This window comes from Adiantum capillus-veneris, chromosome 20 (assembly GCF_014529385.1).
Source record: "Adiantum capillus-veneris isolate H3 chromosome 20, ASM1452938v2, whole genome shotgun sequence".
In the NCBI taxonomy this organism is placed as follows: domain Eukaryota; kingdom Viridiplantae; phylum Streptophyta; class Polypodiopsida; order Polypodiales; family Pteridaceae; genus Adiantum; species Adiantum capillus-veneris.
The window spans coordinates 80,957,337-80,965,458 of record NC_140950.1 but is presented as its reverse complement, the minus strand read 5'-3'; the positions used below and the strand labels follow the sequence as shown (position 1 = coordinate 80,965,458).

The 8,122-nt window shown below is 42.9% G+C and overlaps 1 pseudogene; it reads left to right on the top strand.

Moving 5' to 3' along the window:
• Nucleotides 1-1,386: 1,386 nt before the first annotated feature.
• LOC147432813 (proteasome subunit alpha type-4-like) lies at nucleotides 1,387-3,604 on the top strand (annotated as a pseudogene).
• Nucleotides 3,605-8,122: the final 4,518 nt, after the last annotated feature.

The following is an 8,122-nucleotide window of genomic DNA, read 5'->3' as shown; positions in this document are numbered from 1 at the left end:
TACCAATTACAGTGGTGGCCAGCCACTACAGCATGATATTGTGATCGGTGTTGCCTCAACCGGCGAATCTACACCAATAGAGCTTGCTGCCTAGATCGGCGAATCTGCACTAATGCTGCCTATATCGGCGGATCCGCATTTACCATTGTGAACTTGCAATTTGTCAGTGTGCTGCCTAAATCGGTGGATCTTCACAGATAATTGGCGTTGCCTAAATTGGCGAATCTACACCAAGATGAGCATTTACACACTGCCTAAATCGGCGGATCTGTGTGTATGTGACCAATGGACTAGACAGGACATAAAAACATAAAAAATGTACTACCTGTTTTACACCACATTGGAGTAAGGTTGAGTAACAAAGTACTGACAAATTGGTATTGAACGAAAAGCACCTCGACTCACGGGAGTAGCTGCATATCTCAATGTGAAATGATCGCAATAGCAATTTTGTTTAATACAAGTATTGGCAAAATGTCAGAGAATGCAGGTAATTAAAAGAGTCATGCCTTCTTTCAAAAAATAAATGGTAATCAAGCTGATAAGTAAGCCTGATGTGTTGAATTGATGTAACGTTGTTTTTCTCTGTGGAATGGTATTAGTAGATATGTGTAGGACTATGGGTATCATAGAATTTGAGAGAGTGCTATTAGTGTATAATTAATTGTGTTTGTGAGAAGATTTGTCAAAACACAAAATGAAAATGCAGAGAGAACTTACCTATTTGCTCTCTGTAAATCATTGAACTCTGGATGATGTACTGCATCTGAAATATGTACCAGTCTGTGCGTGGGGAAAGAGAGACAAGTAGGAGAGAGCTGTAATTAGCAAAAGTCATTTACAATGATGAGCCTCAGATTAATCAAAAAGTGAAATGGAATCAATGTATTGTAGATTGTTTTTGTTTGAATAAATGGAGTAGTCTCCTTGATATCGCAAACTGTTGTCTCTAAAGTGCTTAATATTGTAAAAGAAAAAAATAATAGCAAATAATTATTTAAAGGGCATTGACTAGTGGTTAGTTATGATATCACGAGCATAGTAGTGTCTAGTCATGATATGACGAGCATACAGCATGTAAAGGCCATACTATAAACAGTAGATTGGTCCAACAAATAAAGAAAACAATGCAAGATTGATTTGACCTTAGCTGCTCTTTAAGACATTGCTAGTCAAACGTCAAACTATGTAAAAGAATATGCATCAAGAAAATGCCTGGCAAGACCAAAAACTTAAGCTTCCCCTTTAAATTTATTTATAAAAAAAAACCTTGTACTAGGTATGGAATATGAGAGTCTGCAGCTTACACCAATTACCTATAAGAAAGAGAGAGAGAGAGAGAGAGATGAAATAAAATGTTATAGTAACCGTTTTTAAAATGTAAAATTACCTACGAAAATAAAGTGAGAGAATCCTTGTGGATCTAATACAATGTCTAGGCACGAAAATAGATTAAAATCGTCGTCGTCATCGTCAAGTCTCATGGATGCTCGGCAAGGGGCATTTATTTGGGAAAGTATTGCAATGGTCATCGAGGAGCTTCCTCAATGTCTGTCATGGTAAGGAATCCTGGTGGGATGGGGAAGAGAGATAGAGAAATGAAATGAAATTTTATCGTACTCGTTGTCCAAATGGGATCAAAAGCCGACCCTCTCCACACAATCGCTTTGCCTGATGCCTCAAACTATCGGAGCCCCTTCTTCAACTGCCACGTCCTTTGTGATATAAACTGTGACATTAACCATGTGGAAAAAGTGAAAAGTACATCTGAGGCTGGATGTGATACAATGTGTGGGTACAAATTTAAATGAAGTACAATATTTAAAGACTCAAAGAAACAACAAAAAAAAAAAAATCATCAGGTCGTCAATGTCCAAGGATGCTCTGCATCAAGCGTCGCCTGAGAAGGTATTGCAGTGGCTCTGCAGAGCGTTGTCAATGGTTGGCACGGAAGAGCTTTGGCAATGGCTACGACTACACGCGGGTGCAATAGGTGGAAGATACAACATTAACAAGGGTATTAGTGCTTAAGGTGGTTATGCATTCTCTTGGTGAAGGAAGTGACTTTGCATCGCAGCAGAAGCAACAGCAGCAATGTCTCGCCGATATGATAGCAGGACCGCGATCTTCTCTCCAGAGGGGCGCTTGTAACCGGTAGAGTATGTCATGGAGGCCATAGGAAATGCAGGGGTAGCCATTGGGGTGCTTGCCAAAGATGGCGTTGTTCTGACAGGAGAGAAGCGGGTAACCTCCAAGCTTCTTGCGGCTTCAAAGTCTACAAAGAAAACGTACAAGACAGACGACCATGTTGCTTGTGATGTCGTGGGCATCACTGTGGATGCCAACATCCTGATTAACACAGCTCGTCTGCAAGCTCAAAGGTATACTTTCGCTTATGAAGAGCCCATGCCTGTGGAACAACTTGTCCAATCTCTTTCAAACACCAAACAGGGCTACACACAGTTTGGTGGCCTCCGCCCCTTTGGGGTCTCCCTCCTTTTTGCTGGATATGACAAGAACTTTGGCTTCCAACTTTATGGTGGTTGGAAGGCTGCCGCTATTGGGGCCAACAATCAGGCTGCACAATCCATGCTCAAACAGGATCATAATGATGACATTACACGTGAGGAAGCAGTGTAACTTGCCCTTAAAGTGCTCAGCAAGACTATGGATAGCACCAGCCTCTCATCAGAGAAGCTTGAAGTTGTCAAGGTAAGCTTGTAGAGGTTTTTCTACCTTGCCAGTGCCAATCGCGCACACCGGATCGTAAGCAATCACAACGTTGTCCCAGCTCGGCACCGCATCGATAATGCTTTCAATTGCTCAAAGCAAATAGTAAACGTCTTCCCAGCTTCATGCTCTTCCAATTTCTCCTCACCCATGCACAAGAAATAACCTTTAGGTTTTGTGATAGTGAAAAAACAGCCTTGTGTTACCAATAAACTCATTTGTTTTGCCAAGAACGTTCTGCGCTCATAATGGCCAAGAATTACCCATTCACAACCAGTGTCCTTTAGCTGTTCAGCACTGATTTCTCCAGTAAAGGCTCCATGAAATAATAATCGGGTATTACATGAAGAACACAACTTATCCCCATCTTAGTGCATTGTCAATAACAAAGAGCGAAAGCCAGTCTCAAAACAAGCCGTACAAGGATCAAGGACCTAGGGGTGCAACAATATGAAGATAGACATGGGGAAGGTGGGGTGGCAGAAGCGTGAACGGGAGTTCAGTTGCTGCAAAGTTATGGTAGCGAGCGTAGAAAACTTGCATGCACCTCACGTGGAGAAGAAAAAAGCGGGCAGAGAACTGCGCAAAAGAGAGAGAGAGAGAGATCGACCACTAAACTGATGTTGGTGGGTGAAGGGAGTTGGAGGATTGTCGACCACACAAGATGGCAGCTTGTGGTCTACGCATGCGCCTTGAATTACATCACATGTTTATCTTTAAGTGGGCACAATGGGCACTGCCAGTTATAAAAAATCCACTGCATGGTTTGGCGGCCACAGAATGAGAGAGAAAACGTTAAGCGACTATGGAAAAACAATCCAGCCGCTGCATGAGAGGGGGGGAAGTTGGTTGGTGGCATGCAACTCACGGAAAGAGTGTGGGTTTCAAGCTGCAGGCCGTTGCAGGTCGGCTCACGAAGTAGAGAGACAGAGAGAGTGTTGGTTGAGAGAATGGACACCCACGAGAGAGAGCAGCTCCCACTTTGCATGGGTTGTGTGAGTCTGTGAGTGAGGGAGGTGAGTACAGGTGTGTGCAGTCTCCGTGGACAAAGAGAGAGAGAGAGAGAGAGAGAAAGACCGCCATTGGGTGTAGAGGTGTTTAGGGAGAGTTGGAGGAAGAAGCTGCAGTTGATTGGGTTAGAGCTAAGCGAGCCGCATTGTGGGGAAAGTTGGTTGCATGCGAAGGGCATGCATGGTAGCGATTGATCGTGCAGTGTTTTCGGACGAGAGTCGATGTGTATGAGCGTTCCATAGGGACACAGACGGTATCCATTGCAGTTTACAGCCTGCTCTGCAGACGCTAGTACTGCACACAATCGCTCACAATCTGCTCATCGACCTCTCACTGCGCAGACATGGCTCGTTCTTCATTGTTACTATTAGTATTAGAATCATTGTCTTAAGGGATCATTCCCATGATATGTTATTGAAGAGTGGAGCGGGATCCCTTGGTGTCATCATTTCATGAACAAATTGATATGTCATGTATCTATCTGTAGTAGTTGATTCCTACAACTCTAATTTTCCCCCTTCTTCCTCTCCTTACGATTTACCCTCCGTCGGCCTTATCATTACTTCGCAAACTACGTACTCGATAAGCAATTCAAGATTAAAATAAACATCCTATTAGGCTTACAGAAATAAAAATAAAAATAAATCAGTTTGTATGTGCGCATTTGACAATTTAAGTTTCACATTTCAATTTTCATTTTTCGCACAAAATACGCATGCATTCCCATATACATGGAAAAGAAAAGTTGAGATCGCTTAGCTCTATTAATTGTAGCTCCTTTCCTCGTGATATCCATGCATAGTTGCAATACCAAGATCACTTAAAGAGCTCTGATACCACTGCTACAGCCGAAGACGTGGCGTTCCCTGCAAAAGAGTCTTACAGATGGGCGAGCAATTTTTTTCGAGCAAGAAAAAAAACAAGCGAGTCTTTCAATAAAGTTTTTTGTGACTTAGAGAGATTTTGAAAAGTGAGTACAAGCTCTCATAAGGAAATGCCAATGGTGAGTACAATGATACAATAGTCGTGCTCTCTACAAGTGAGGCAGCTCTCATCTTGTCCGAGCTCTGCAAAAGCAACTTCACCCCACTGCCATCTGAGGCGGTTGTCTGAGGTGCGGTGAAATCAGAGGGACTTAATACCAACTGTTGTCATCAATATCCATAGCCCAAAATAGCATGACAACCTTTTCACTCATCATCGCTAGCTAGAGCGCGTCTACGCTGACAAAGACTACTTTGGAACATGTGGTATAGTTATTGGCTCGTTTTAATAACCCACACAATATTGACTCCATTGAAATTGCTTAAGCTTTTGAACATTACTTGAATCCAACCCTTAAATTAGTTGAGTTTTTGCAATTTCATATTCGCAATGTCAGAACAAGTCCTTCGCAAACCAAGATCTATTCATTTGTTGGGAGTACTGAAGTTTTTGTTGACGCCAACAAATATATGTGGAGGGCAATGTTCCACCATCTTTTGCAAGACACGTTGATGATAATGTTCTCCTTCTTTAAAGTTCTCCAAATAGCCAGCTGCTCGGTCAACTTTGTGAATTTTGACATCTGGAGGAGATTACAAGCCATCGCAAAACCGCAAAGTCCAAGGGCTGCTCCTATAGGTGGAAAAAGCAGGTGGACCTCAAGTTGGATCGAACGGTTGCCTCCGCCCATTTTGATTCCTTGTTGCTGCTGTTGTTCCTGTTGACACAATATTCCACGAGGACATTGTGTGCGCTATTAGATATTGTAGCTTCAAATGCAATGATTTGATTTTTTAAAAAATCCAAAAACCTCAATAGTATACCCTATTAAAGGGCATTAGTTCTGCTTGTGAACATTGCTCAAACCGGCACGGATTGTTTTTGACGTCTTACACGCAAGGTTAAGGTGGAGGTGACACATGGCGGCTGGACTAGGGCCACTGTAATTGCAACGAAATTGGTCAGCTTGTGGAAACACTGCTGGAACCAGTCCGCGCCGGCGTGGACTGGTTTCGACAGCTTACAGGACAAGGCTTATAAGGCGGATTTGTCTTCATAATTGGCATTTCCGTCATTGGGTGTGGTGGCATCGGTGGCGTCATCAAGGTTGTATATGGCCATACCGGTTGCAAGGTTGGCTCCAGCTTTGGCTGTTGCGATGGCTGAAGATTTGAAGGCTGCACGGGCGGCATATGAAAAGTTGGTCGCAGTAGGTGTTGTAGCAACATTGGCGTCAACGATGGCTTGTTCTACCTTTTCAGTATAAGCAGCGTGGAGATTATGTGAAGAATTTGCAAGAGCGCCAGTAGATGTGTTGCAGATGTCGTGCATGCAACATTCTTGGCCTAGTTTCGGCCGCATGGCAGGAGGGCTTGGTGGCATCTGCAACAACGATCTTGGTGAAGGATCTTGCAAGGCATGCCAATGTTGAAAATGGTTCGCCGACTCAACAAAGGTTGCACAGGACAGTGGGAAATCACTAACTCGGAAGCAAGCAGTGTATTGAAATTAGGCAGGGCATCAGGCATGCTGCGCGAGTAAGATGTGGTGGAGCAACTCGAGGCAGTATTACGGCAACCCGAAGAGCAATATTGTAAACATGCCGATATTGGACGTTGGATGCCTGAACGAGAACACGGAAATATTGTAGGGCATCATCGATATTAGTAGCAGATGTTCTAGGAAGATTTGCAACATCAATTGGGGCAGTAAGGTGCTCATTTAATAGCAGCAGCATGAAGGGGCAGCGCCATGCAGGGCTCTTCGATGGACGTGGGTTGTAACTCCCGTATCGATAACGGCTTGCGAGTGATATCATGTTGACAGGATCGTCCAGAAGAGATTACATTAGTGTGTCTGTGTGTGTGTGTTACACAGAAAAAGAAGATGAGAGAGAGAGAGAGAGAGAGAGAGCACACGTAGATATGTGGGTGTATTGGATTGCGATGAGATGTTTGGAGCGGTATACATGGGGTTGTTATATAGGTTGGGATAGGATGATTTGAGCAGGTACTCATACTCTGTGGATCACGAGGCGTGCAGCTGGGATATTTTATTTATTTATTTCAACAGCTCTTGCATGATATCCACGCCCATCAACATCATCTGCGTGTCCAATGCCCTCCATTGGCCTTCCATAGATCAAGGCTCAATCTCCTCACATGTTGTCATGTCACTAGGTGTTTTTGGATGTTCTTCATTAGGCAAAATCTTTTAAGATTCTTGTTGAAGCCATCCAAGGGCACACAGATCTCGGGCAGAGGGGCATGTCATGTGGCAAGCTATCGAGGGAGAGAAAATGCAAGTGCAAAGGGGGGAGCACTTTTTTTTTATATAGTGCAAGTAGTGTGTTTGTCTGTAGGAAAGAGCACATGCCCGACTAGTTTAGGGCAAACATTTTTTTTCTAAACGAGCTAAAACGATAAGATCAAACAACAGACTTTGCCCACCAATTTCAATTCACCCTTGGATGGCTCCAACAAGAATCTTAAAAGATTTTGCCTAATGGAGAACATCCAAAAACTCTTTAAAATATAATGGCCTCTACTAGCTTGGCCTTCCATAGATCATTATTAGGCTTATAGGTTGAACCTATTTTGAGAGGTTCCGGGTTGAGAGGTTCGAGTTTAGCAGGACTAAGCTACGATAGGCAAAGCTAAGTGGAGCTGGGCTATGATGGACCGAGCGACGCTACTGTAGAGATGAGAGCTATAATTAGAGAAAACCTGCTAAGCTACGCAAGATGAAGACAAGTGAAGCAAGATGGGAGAGAAGCATTGAACAGAGAGGTAGACAAAGAGAGTACTTTGACTAGAGAGGTCTACACAAAGAGTGCTTGTTCAAGAACAAAACACTACCTTTGCAATGCATTCGCATGTGACAACAAGATGAGCTTTAGTGTTTTCTAGAAAAAAATCAAACGAATGTTAGGTTTGATTTCTTAAATTATGGATTTGATGGTGATTTTGTAAGGGATTTTTCTCCTCGACGAGTTTGTTGGCTTCATCGGTTTTACCCATTTTACTTATTTTGATTTAATTGTCACTATAAATCTTAAACATCGTTTATGTTATGTGGTGGGCAACTATTTCTTTGATGTTTTGGTTGTGCAGTAATTATCGACATGTCTTTTGTGCATAATGCCCATCTCTATGATACTTGTATGACATGACCAAAATTGAGAACGATTTCCTCCTCGAACATAACTGTGTCTTCAAAGATTTGTTTGCAGCTTTACTGTGTATGGCCATCAACAAGGTCAAATACTAGTGCCTATGTTTCACTCACATGGGGCAGATCAAAGTTGACACTATTACGCAACAAGTTTTAGCATTGATGGCGGAAATTTCTCTTTGCATCCTCTCACTTTGTCATAGAGCATGTAAAGCTTGAGCCC